The 13,296-nt window shown below is 45.5% G+C and overlaps 1 protein-coding gene across 1 annotated transcript in view; it reads right to left on the bottom strand.

Annotated features, from left to right (window-relative positions):
* Nucleotides 1–13,296, bottom strand: part of ATF6 (activating transcription factor 6) — a 72,047-nt gene that overhangs the window by 2,210 nt on the left and 56,541 nt on the right.

Consider the following 13,296-nt stretch of genomic DNA (forward strand, 5'->3'; position numbering starts at 1 on the left):
CATGCTCACCATGTGCACTCACACCTAAAAACTAACACCAGCCTTCTTTTTCATTTCTTCATCTGCACATCATTACCAATGGATTTTGCATTGTATAACGCCTATTACTGAAATGTTGTTCTTGAGCCACTAAAGCACAGGGGGCTGATTAAAGATAGGGTTTATTTAAGAAAGAGGAATGTTTTCACTTTCTCTTATTGGTTTAAGAATAGTGTAACCCTGATGACACTGAGGATCTAGAGGAATTTATTCACCAGATTACAAGTTAAAATGCAAATTCTCAAGGAATTAACTGTGCTTCATTAGCAGGCTCATCTGGCTGCTGCACTTGCAGGACATGGTGGAGTTGCTAACCAAGCAGACCACGATCGATGAGCACAACCAAAAGACTTGCCTTTGGAAAAACATTTAAGAGAAAGACCTAAGAAGGACACAGTGACAGCTTCCCATTTGCTGACTATGATCCTGAGAGCCTGCTGAGCTCTCTGAGACTCATGTTCTCCCTGAGAATAGCCCAGAGATGTCTCCAGGAGAAGGAGGGAGTTCAGCTACCAAAGCTTCCAGCTCTACTGTGCACGGCCCCATGCTGGGCACGTCCGTTAGTACAGGAGCTGCGGGGCAGCCAAACAAGCCGTGCACATGGCCAGCATCTGCTGCCTGCTCTGAAAGGTGGGAGACTATCCTGCATAGACAGTGTGTCCAGGAATGCAAGAGCCCAGATCAGATTTCTAGGCACGACCAACCCTTGCTTTTCAGAGTGGGAAATGCTGACTGCCATCGGCAGGGTTTTCTTTCTGTTCTAAGGAGGATGGAAGAGCACCTAATGGAAAGCGTATGGACTGGAGGAATGCAATATACATTACTAATTCTTACTGCTTTCCTGGATTAACTCTGATTCTGGATGACAGCTGACAACTATGGCCGGACCCTCTTGCACCCTACACCACCTGTAGAAGCCATTAGATCAAATATGTCTGGGATAGTAATGAAAAGCAGGAGCAAACCCTTTCTAAGGGGGCTGGGAGCCTGCAGGGAAAATCAAAGCTCCCACCTGCAGAAATGAAATGGAAAAAGCTCTGAACGTGCCACTGAGCAACTGCATCCAGGAGCAGCTGTGCCTGGCGCCATGAGCTGACCCCAGGACCCCGAGCAGCATCTCGTCCCAGTGCTGTGTCCCCAAGTAGGGCCACGCTGGGGATACCCATCCAGGGGAGCTTTGTGCATCGCCATTTCTCTTGTCTCTTGGTTGCCTAGCCTTTGGGCTGGAGGGAGAACATGGGAACAGATGGCTTCCTGTGGCACAGCAAGCTGGAAATACGGCTCTCAGCTTACCAGGAGCCTGGCTATGTGAGAAAATGTGCACCAAAGCCACAAGTGGGTGAGGTGGGATGGGCCGGCAGCCAGAGCCAAGAAACCCCTCTGTCAGCTCCCCAGGCAGTAAGACTACCCTGCATTTGCCTGCAGCGGCCAGCACAGTGGGTTACTAGTCGGTTCCTTGGCATTGCACAACACAGAATAATAATACCCCCAGAGAGCAGTGATGTGAGCAAAGGAACCATGCTCTGTGTGGGTGGCAGCGAGAGCATGGGAACGAGCTCAGTCGTCTCTCGCCCAGCCTCCCGCTTCCCTCAGCTCCCCCCACGACAAAACTGGACCACGATTAAGTAAGCCAAGGCTCTGAAATACCGCGGTGCAGCTGTTCTGTTCAAGAGGTGCAATGCCTGCCCTGTTCAAAGCATCCTGTACAGAGGAGCAGGCTGAAAGCAGTGCTAGCCCCTGACACTTTGCCACCACGGCTGGGTCATGCCCTGGCCATTCCAGCCCAGCAGCACAGGGGCTGACGCTCTGCACGTGATGCTCAGAGGAGCAATGAGCAAATGTGACCTGGATGCAGTCAGCGTAGCACATTGTGTGGAAAGACCAGCTCACTGTCAAACGGGCAGGCATTTCAGAAATGATTCCACATGGCTCCAACCTCAGCTCGATTCCATTAAATTGTTTCATGATCTGGATGATGAATAGAGAGCATACTCATAAGGTTTCTGGAAGATGGGAAACTGGAGAGATTTCAACCACCTTGGAGTATTGGAGTACAGCTTCGATAAAAGAGAGAAGCTGTCCAAGATCAGGATGCACTTCAGCAAAAGCAAGAGCGAAGTACGGTGCTCAGGAGAATTGAAAGGCACAAGTACAAATGGGGCCAGGCAGAAGCAGCTTGAGGGCTGCAAAAGAACACAGTATATAAGCCAGCATCACAACAGGCCCAGAAATAATCAGCTCAGCTTCAAGAAAAACAGTCTTACCTTTACCAGATTTTTAATGCTGATGCCTGGTGATTCCTACATCAGATCTTTTAAAAACTAGGTGGTCTTGTGACTGCACCACCATCAGTTTTGTGGGCAAGCCAAGGGAATACAGTGCAGTTCCACCAAGCCCTGCTATGCCTTCATGGCAGGAGCTGAGCCCAAAGCTGCTTGTGCTCCCCACAGGCTGCAGGATGGGAGGGGGCCTGGGCCGATACAACCAGCCTTCTTTCCTAGGGAGGAGGAGGGATAAAGCTGGCGGTCTTGCTGACAGTGTGCCAGCAGATAAGCTTCCAAATGAGAGAAGAGGCAGACACCTGTGCAGGAAGGCCCTGAGCTGGGCATAAGCTGAATAAGCTGCAGGATGTCCTGCAGAAACGTCTGGATTTATAAACAGCTTTACTGCTCCTCTCCAGCATTCAGAACATACAGCCTTTCACACCACACGACAACAGAATAAAACTCCCAGACAGGCTTAATCTCAGAATTGTAGGAGGCCACCTAGTCCAATCCTAAGCTAAAGCAGGTTCCCTACAGCAGCTGATGGCTCTTTAGTATCTCCAGAGAAGGGCACTCCACATCCTCTCTGGGCTGCCCGCTCCAGGGCTCCGCACGCTGACAGTGAAGCAGTGTTTCCTTGCATTAGTAAGAAACTATCCTTTCCAGGCCAAATGTATGTGCTAAGTTACTATCTGTTACCAGATTTAAAGGCTGCGTTTCGCACAGATTACTTCAAAATAACAGTGGCTTGGCTGAGCCAAGCACTGCCGTTCCCAGACTGCACCTTCTCAGAGCTTGCTGGCCTGGGTCCTACCAAACTCCCAGCACGTGAGCCTGGCCTTGGGAACACATGTCCAATTCCCCAGCACTGCTCTCTGGGGAAGTCCCTCTTACAAACAAATGCATTGTCAGATATGGACTCAGTACTTTTGGTAAGATGCAAGGAGGGAAATCATTGCCCCACCTGCATTTTAACTACCTGTCTTGGTCAGAAATACACGTAAGGCCAGAAGATCACCTCTCCTTGTGTACAATAGTGTAGATGATAGTACAGGATTCACTGAATTAGTTTAATTGATGTCAAATGCCAGGGAATCATCTCTGCATAAGATGATACAAAACCATTGCCTCTTTTAAAAGCATCTGTGCAGAACAAAAAAAACGCCTTTGTATTTTCCACCGTTCTTCTAACAAGCAAGTCTGCTGTGCCACATCAGACTCCCAGCAGAGTCTGTGTTGGCATTAATTTACACTTCCAGCCCTTCTGCAGCCCTATTATCACACCAGCAGGAACCTCAGCAGTTTTCAAAGAGCCTTCAGAGGCGCCGCTTGCATCGTGCTAACTCACAGTGCTAAAGTTTGGTTTAAAGATCTAGCACCAAACTACCAAAACAATCTATACTGCAGCCTGTCCTGGCCCAAAACACGGATTTAGGGCAGCACAGTGTTCAGGAAACACAAACTTCACAGAAGATGAGGGCACCAGCTGCTCTGCACGGCTCTGTCCCCAGACACAAGCCGGGGCTTCCCTGCCCTATCTGTGCTGTGATCCTCTCCATCTCCACTGAGCAGCCCCGACTGGCCCAGCCGCCGCATCTGGACAACGTTTCCGGCTGAAGGGTTGGTACACACTACCAAATAAGTAGATAAATGAAGCAGTGTTGCTCTAACAGCTACGAAGACTAAAAATACATTCACTGCAACGAGGCAGCAGGGCTTCTAAAATATTTACAGATTTACTTGTTACGTACGGTTTCCGAAGGCAAGGGAGAAAGTAGTAAGGACACTCCAGTAAATTCTTTTTAAAAGCAGGCTGCTGCTTGCAACTGTTTCTAAGCAAACCAGTTGCAACCTTGTGGACTCAGCTGCCCTCAGACCCCGGCGCATGTCAGGGAGATCTGGGTGTTTCCATTTTCCTCTCCATGAGCTTTTTACTTCCTGTTCCTCAGCAACTGCTGGGGCTGTATCAGAGGGATGCAGTGAGCACACACTCATCTACAGAGCTATTACAGAGGGGAGCCAAGTTGGAGGCACCACCACAGTGCCTGGTCTCCATTTCTCAAGGAAGGTCCTGCACCAGGGCCAAGCACATTGCAGACCACACAAGGACATGCAGACAAGCCAAAGGCTGTCAGCACGGAGACAGGGCCTTTTCCCATGCCCAAATTGTTGGAACACTGGTGCCAGGGGTTATGCTAGAGAGACATACATAGCACGAGGAGAAAGTAAGAAAGCTGGAGGAAACAAGTTCTGTGGCCTCCTAAGTAAATAATGGAGCCACTGGCTGTGGCTGAGAACAATGTGCACTCAGCCCATACCGTGGAAAAGGCCAGGGTCTGCAGATCAAGAGGTCAGTAGCCAACAGAGAGGGCCCAGTCTGGGTTGACAGTACTTGCTCTTGCTGGTTTGAAGAAAAAGCCAACGGCCCTCTCTAGAGGAGCAGATCAGCAGCATGATCCTTGCAGGCACATCATTTACAGCTTCTGCAGGTAGAGAATCTCTTGCAAACACCAAGGCATTTGTGACAGCACTGGCTGTGGACATGCTTGCTGTCAGAGCTATGGCCATATTTGAAATTTAACCAGCTGAGGCAACGTTTACACGAAGAATTGAAATAAAAAGGAGAAAACAAAAGCAAGGCACAGTTTTGCTACACAGAAAGTTCTCTCGGGAGTGAAAGAAAGGAAAGAGGCTGGAGAGAGAGCAACTCCATTAGGCAGAACCACCCATGGCTTCTTGGGAAGCGCAGAACTTGTAAACAAACTCCCCACACGGTCTGCAAGACGAGACATACCCACTTACAAGACAAACAGCTGTACACAAGAGACCAGCCTAAAAAGGCATGCATTCCACTGGAGGCTTACTTCAAGAGCCAGAGCTGGAGGATTTCTGCCTCTGAGTGTGGCAGCACAGGACTAAGAGGTATGGGCACGTTCCCTTCTGTGCCCAACGAGGAACTAGCAGGAGCACAAAGGTGCAACTTGCCACTGCAGCAGCTCTGCTCTCTTGGTCCACCCAGGCGTGCTCAGCTCTCACAGTTTCAGCCAACGTGTGCTGAAGTGAGACTTGACTTTTTACAGCTCCCGACCCCATTTGTCGCTTTTCTTTCTTCTGGTATTTATATATCCTCTGTGGTTAACACCAACACAAGAACACTTCAAGGTTTCCTTCAACAGCACTGACTTCAACTTTAAGTGCTCTTTTACACCTTGGTCCTCTACAAGCACCACAGATTCCCTGGCAGGCTTCCTCTCAAAAAATGCTTTTATTGCTTCTCATGCCTTAAACAAGTTGTTCCTCAGTATCACTTTTGACTTGACTTCTTATGCTTTGATATTAAGCCTCCCAGAAATGGTGCTCCATTTCTAATTCCCTCATTTGGCTATTTCTAATTCCTTCTCATTGTTTTAAGAGAGCTCTTATTTCTAAGAGCCTACTTTAATGTATTATTTAAGCTTCCCGGATTTTCTAAGGTCCTTTTAACGGTCCTTTTGCATGGAGGCTTTAATCTTTAATCAATCTCCATACCATTTGCCAGCATTTTACCCTATGGTGTTTGCTTTGCATGTTTTCCCATCCTTACGTAGCCCTTAACCTTTGAAGCTGACTTGCAGTATGTACTTCAGCATTTTGACTTGTAGGCAGTTACTGATAAAATTAACTGAATTATTTGATTTCTTATTCTTCAATAAGCAGCCATCACTTTTTTACTGGCGTGGACCTTCTCTATCACCCACTATCACTTGTAGCCTAATGTTGAAGTGTCTCACTGATTTAAGAGTGAAGACTGGTGAGAGCCTGTACTCACAGCTGAAATGCCTTTATAGGTTGGATGGTATCCAGATAGTGAGCTGAAATTTCCACCTGTCTCACTTGGATACATAAAATTACCTCATTTATTTAGAAACTGTGATTAGCCCTTGCTCGAAGAAGAACATTTTTCACGCAACCTCCGTGCAAGTTTTTGTCTGCATGGGGCAACTGCTTTCCTCTGTGTGAGCTTCCCTCATGCAATACATTTGCCAGTTAATTAAAAGAAATAAATCACTCACATACGCTGCAGAGTGCCTATGTGAATGAGGCACGCTAATAAAAATAAGTCACTTTCAAAGGCCTCTGCCTCCCAGCTACAGCAAGAGGAGATTTACGGCTTCAAGATAGGAACGCTGCCTTGAACCAGAGATGCCTCTTTTGCACAGCAAGGGGCAGCTCAGACTGCTGATCATTTCTCCATCCACAGCCACCCAGAGCGTACTGCTGCTGTGCAGGGACATGCCACCACCTCTTCACACGGACTACTGTGGAACAAGGGACAGGACAGAGGCAGATGGTGGAACAATGCGCCGGGGGATGACTGAAATTGAAAATCTCAGGGTGTATTTTTCAAATGCTTTCCCACAGCAATCCCGCTGCCTTATCTACAGAGGCTCAGCTGGGAGAAGGCACAGGTAAGGTGTGTCCTATGGAGCGGGTGAGGAAGAGCTCCTGCATGGAAAGCTGGGCTTGGGAGTGGAGAGCAGGGCAGCATCATGCCAGCCCCGCTGGCTGCAGTCTCCTTAGAGACTGCAATCCAAACACAAAAAAAGACTGTCTTGGACTGCTGTGCTTCTCCTAATCTCTAGGTTTACTCCAGTGATGTCCTCAAGACAGAACTCATAAATGTGAACCTCTTCTACCAGTTCTTTGCAGTTTTTTTTTTTTTTAATTGTTTTTACAGGGTGAGCTCATTATGGATAATTATGATTCAGATCACAGCAGAAATAAAAGAGCTACCAGTAATCAAAGCTGGCCTACGTATCACAAACATAAAACTGTATTTGCCACGTCCAATTTAACACTAAGAGGAATTATGTAATCTTAAATTTACAACACTTGAAAACGTATCAAAGCAGATCAGCTGGACTGAAGGCTAGAATTACGATGTGCTGCACAAACACAGTTTGGTACAGCTGAGATGGTGAACACCACCTCACCTCAGGACTGAAAATTTCTCTTTGCTTTGCAGCCCACTCTGCAGCCTGGTGGGAGAGCATACCCACATGGCAGTGTCAGCTCCAGGAGCGATGGACATCGAGAGGGCAGGCTGTGTGCAGTGAGACACACGCACTGGGTTCTGGCATGCAGCATCCATACTGGCAGCTGACGTCATGGGTTTCCTTTTTCTTCTACACTGGGGATTTTATATAGCTTGTCTTTCATATGGAAAAACAATCTGGTGTAATAACTCGACACAGGCATTTGACATACTAGATGTGAAGTCCAATTAATTTATGACTCATTCTCTATCCCTCTCGGACAGCGTGTTCCCAAGAAAATGCCATCTGCAGCATTTATCCTGTCTATACAGAGAAGACCAGTCGTGCTGGGGCTTTGGTCTGCTACATCACACAAAACCCAAGAGATTTTCATAATAGCAAAACTGCAAAAAGACACAGAAGATCTTCTGAAATCGTCTTCCTGTTCTTATGAACACATAAAAATAGGTTACTTATTTAGCAGTTTAGGTAAACAGGCCATTATGAAAAGTCACTGGGGAATAAGTCTTTATGATTTCATTTCTTGATCGCTTCCTGTCTAACTAAACAAACATGAACTCAAGTGACACAGATTGCTTTTGTGTGCAGAATACTTGAACCATTTCTGTCATCATTCTATGAATAATTTAATCATCTTTTTCCTGTCAGGGACAACATATATTAACAGAAAACTAGGTGGGAAGCACAGCATCCCTCAAAGGTTGTCAATTCAGGCAACGATCAATTTTGCAGAGAGGAAAGATCAGGGTACATCACTCTGAAAAGAGAACAGTAACATCTTACAATATGACTAAACTCTGTCATTAAAACTTCTCTGCAAGGTTTCAGGCCCAACCTCTAGAGCAGAACTCAATACAAGCATAAAGGGTGAAGGACATCTGTGATACCAGCAAACAATCCTATGAGAGATTCTCAGCCTGAGGCCAAACACAGCAGCTTTGAGAGGAAGCTATGGGAACAAAGATCTGGCTTCTAAGCATCAAGAGTGAACCAACAACACCTGGAGACAGAGTGTTTGCTGAGCAGCAACCTTCAGAAAAGTTCACCAGTCTATGGTTTTAGACCTTCATTTGATGAGTGACAAGGAATTCTGCCTTCTACTCTGAAAGACGGAAATGGCATCTTTTGTTCGCTTGACCCCAAGGCAGAGGATGTTGAAGACTATATTTATTTAACCCCAAGACATGGGAACTTATAGCACATCATCACTTCCCAAAGAGATTTTGTTTTTATCTTCCTTCTCAGCCTGGGTGGCTTCTATTTGCTTCAGAGACTCCTCAGAGTTTGCTACCAGCCTTGGACATCTGCTGCATGCAAATACTCATGCTGCAAAATCCCTCCAGTTTTGATCAAAAAGCCTTACCATTAGATTTGCTATTGGTCATTTGAATTGAAATGTGTATTATTTCAGAGCATGAAAAGACTTATGGAGTCTGTCACATCGGCAGGATGAGAATTGCCACAAAGGAAGGCTGAGGAAGTGGCTGCGATCAGAAGATGCCCAACACAACAGAGCACATGGACTTTACAAAACTCTCCATCCCACTCAGTACTTTTTTTCTGCTAAGAGCCTCTGGGTGCTGTGTTTTATCACAAAAAGCAGCTCCTAAGAGAACTCTATCCAGGTACACATAAATTATAGAGGGCAAGCACACAAGTATCTTAAAGTATCTTAAAGAAAACAAGACCCATTGTGAGTGACGTTAGACTAAGGACCTATCCAGAACATTTGTAGAAAATTCAAAACTCTGTCACAGCTGTCAATTCTTAGAAAACAAGGTGAGGAACTTCAGACTTAGCTGCTGACTGGACGTGCATTTGCTTATTGCTATGCAACTGAAATCCCTGCTGTTCAGCATCCTTACTGCCTACGTTCTCCTTGCAGCAGCTCTCTCTGGGATCAGTGGCAGCTCAGAACTCAGTAACCTTTTCCAGTGACTTATTCCACATACTGGCAGATGAACTGATCTGCATGAATCAGCTTCCCTGTAAACAGCCTCTGGTCCTGACTTACACATTTACATACTACGAGCAAAGGAAAGGGGAGAGATTAATGCACAAGGAAATTAGTTTGGCATACAGGATGCCTGGGGGTCCCAAGAAGATGTACAGCCCTTCACCTCCATATCAGCAAGAATGTCAAATCATGTCTATCTGAAGACTGTACATTAGTCCTTATGAAATAAACAGGAAATCTGAAGCTTAGTACCCAGCTGGTTGGTTTCCACATGGACAAAGGCCTGGTACTGGCACTAACACCACTGCATTTGGAACTGGCAGAAAGGCCAAGGACTCTGTAACTATGCTCTTCCAAGACATGGAGCACTGGCACTTTCCTAAGGAGAAATGCAGTAAAGAGAGTATCTTCTTTGGCTAAATTTTGCATGCTATCTCCTACAACAGACAGCTGTACATATGTTCTCACTTTTGTACACTGCACAGAGAGGACTACTGGTGGTGTGTGCTGCACTGCAGAGCTGCAGCCATCCCACAGAGATAAAGGTCCCTGCTTGGGGTAGGAAGAGTGGCTTAGCTGTGCTGTACTCTATAGATTATTTTGATCCAAAGATTGATGTTATAACCCGCTGCATTTTTTACAGCAGTTAAGTAAATACAGGGCTAATGGCAGATGTTTTCATTTAAACTGAAATGAAAGGCACCGCCTATATGTCAATTTGGAACTGGTGTAATGAGCCAACAAGACTCTGAGTTACAATAAAAGCAAATTTAGGAACGAAATCTACTAGAGACTTAACTGGTCTCAAGTGCATAGTTAGATTTCTAAAATAATAGTTGCAATCCAGCGTAACAAACATGACTTGCTTAAAAACAAAAGCTTAAGTTTAACTGTAAATTGCCATTGGCTTTCATTCCCATGAGAAAGTGCGAGATATTTCTTGGAATAACTTCTCAGCACAGGCATACCAGTGATGTCCCCAGAACCATGTACAGCAGGAATAGGACTATGTAGCTCTGCTTTTTTTCCCCTGCAGGCTTGCCAGCCCTGGGGTTCCTATGTCCCACTAGACTGATCAATCCAGTGCTGGTTGCGTCCACAAATGCTGGGGCTTTGTAGTTGGGTAGAGGCAGGTTAGGATGTGGACACAGTTGGCTGCAGGAGCCTAAGGGAGAGCGGTACTGAGTGACAGCAGCTAAGAGGGGAGGGGGACCAGGGTGAGAGGCAGCACGCGTGTCTGGGGAGGCTGAAATGGAGGAGCTGATGGCATGTACTGGCTGCAAACTGCAGGAGTGGCCCAGCGAGCTTGGAAAGGGGGCTGGAACAGGGTGGGGAGGAAGTAAGAGGGGTGGGATTAACATGTACCAACACTGATTTTTGTTTTGTTTAAAAATATATATTTTTTTAACACCTCTTACTCAAACAGAGTTCACACAATTTCAGACACCTGCACAGAAGCCCTCAGTGGAGACTTTGCCAGCTGTCCTCATGCATGGGGCAATCCGGGCTGAACAAGAGACAGACCACATAGGAGAGGCATAAAAGGTAATGGCCATTTTTACTCTTTTAACATGCAATTACTGAAAAACTTTTATCAACTTCTTGTCTCTAAGAGAAATATCTTACTGTTCTTGCTTTGTACAGTATTCTCTTAAATACTCCAACTTAAACTTTCATTGTATTGAACACACACATACACACACTCCTACTACAAAGGTTTCTGTTGATACTTGCCATTAGCTGAAAAACACTAGTGCTGCCAGCTTTATATCTCGTTTTCCCTCCAAGAAGAATTCTGAAATGTTTTTCAGACTGTAAAGTAGACTCTGTACATTGATGAAAAGAGCCAGACAAACCTTGCAGAACTATGTCACTAACCTTCATGCACAGTCGCAGAAGACAGTGACTGACAACTCAAGTCATTTCCCAACCTCTGTCCTTACATTGCTCTCTCTTCCTGCTGCTGTCAGTGGGAACTGCTCAAATCAGCCATGGGAAGAGTCTGTAGGAGAGCACAGAGGGCACTCCAACATTCAAAGCATAATCAGAAAAGGATGACAGTCCTGCTGGTAGAGACTGTCCGAGTAGTTCAAAATATTCTTTTCTGAATGAACTGTAAGCTGTTTCATATTTGAAAAGAGCAACGGGTAAACTCCGTTACAAAGATAAAATGAAGATCCTGTAGAAGAAAGCAAGTGAAGAAGTTCTGAAAAAGTTCCAAAGCAGAGGCCATTCCACTTGCACTCTCCTCACCTCCACTGCCAGGGTTGCGGCAGAGAAAAGGAACAGCAAATAAGTGCAAGTGGAAAAGGCTCCCCTTCTCCCACTCCCTTCTCTGAGTCATGAGAAAAGGCAGGAGGGGACAAGTTCTTCCACTGAAAGTATTGCCAGATCCTCCCAGGGTGACCCAGCCTCTTCCAGCAGCCACTCCTCTGCAGGTGGATGAAGAGCTAAGGTGGGCTTTCTCCCAGCAAACAGCTGGGAGAAAAGCTTTGTTGTCAGCAAACTTCCAGATGCTTGTTTAGGATGTATGAGTCCTCGTAGAGGGAGGATAGGGTGGAGAAGCAATGTTCTCAAAGCAGAGAAATGGTTCTTCTCCCAGCACAACTTCTTAGCTAACAGCCTCCTATTAGTAATCTACTAATGAACAAATTAAAAATGAAGCCAAGTTATCCACCACCTTGGAATTTCTTCCTAGCACCTGATTGAGTGCCACAGAGGAAGAAATGTTTGATGGCATTGTTTACTTAGCCACTATCCTTGTGTCTGCTCCATTTCAACATCCCTGACCAAATCCCTGGATATTTTTTATTTCCTGGATTATACTGATGTTCTGAAGAAAAATCCCAAAGAACTCCAGTTAACTACAATTTCACAATGTTTCATTAATGATGAAGGATAAGATTCATCAGTGGGTTCTGATGTGTATTTTCCAAATCGTATTTACTCCAGTAACTGGAAAGATACTTAAGACTCAATAACATTTAAGAACAAATAGGCTGTAAATTAGAAATAAGAGCTTGCTCTCCAAGTGATAAAGTGCCTTATTTGCTAATTCAGCTCAGCCAAGAAAGGATTTTTGTAAGAGACATGAAAAGGGAGTTTCTGACTGACAAATGCCAAAAACAATTCTGACACATCTCACAAAAATTCCCCTCAGATAATTGGTTGTATACCATCACACTCGACTTACCATAGCGCTTAGGAAAGCGCAATTATTAAAATGTTGGAAGCCTGAACGGATTGTTTGTTTGTTTATGGAAATTCACATCATCAGACAATGTTTTCAGCATGCCTGAATTCACAAAAACATTTGGGTTTGTGATTCGCTTGTACTGTAAAACATGTAGGCTTTAAAAAGGCGTTACAGCGTATAGATATTCAGTAAGCAAAGTCTGTGCTGTCGCAGGGTTCACAGTGTGTGACAGTGACATTTTCCCAAACATGCCTTAACCTTGTGGCATCTGAATTAATGATATATTTATTCAGTTCATGTCCTATCTCTCATGTGGGACTAAAACGGAGATCAAGAACATTTCCTTTCACTAACAAGCCCGTGCCCTTAGTGAAAAGCTGTTTTCTCTGCTGTCCTGCAGCCCTCGAATATGATTGTTATTAATACTGACGGTGCAGTGCTGAGAGGTCCCTCTCACACTGAGCGTTGTATAACACAGTGGCAAACAGCTGAGAAGCTGATGGAAAGCAGTCAGCATCCCAACAAATCAGAAAGACCACGGAATTTGTCCTGCTAGGCAGCCCAAATGGGACAGCAAGGACAGTCTTCACACTCAATCTTTGTAAGTGTGTTAACGCTATAACGTGATGGAAAACACAGCAATAATAGTAGAGTGGAAAGCCTTTGGCTGCAGCAAATGAAGACAAGCCCAAGTGCAGCAGCTGTGGTGCAGAAATGAGTGAAAAGAGCTGCTTATCTTTGGAAGGCTTCAGGTAGGATCTCCAGGGAAAAACCCCCACCTCCACTGCCAACCCTTAAATGAGG

This window comes from Meleagris gallopavo, chromosome 10, assembly GCF_000146605.3.
Source record: "Meleagris gallopavo isolate NT-WF06-2002-E0010 breed Aviagen turkey brand Nicholas breeding stock chromosome 10, Turkey_5.1, whole genome shotgun sequence".
NCBI classification, from domain to species: Eukaryota; Metazoa; Chordata; class Aves; order Galliformes; family Phasianidae; genus Meleagris; species Meleagris gallopavo.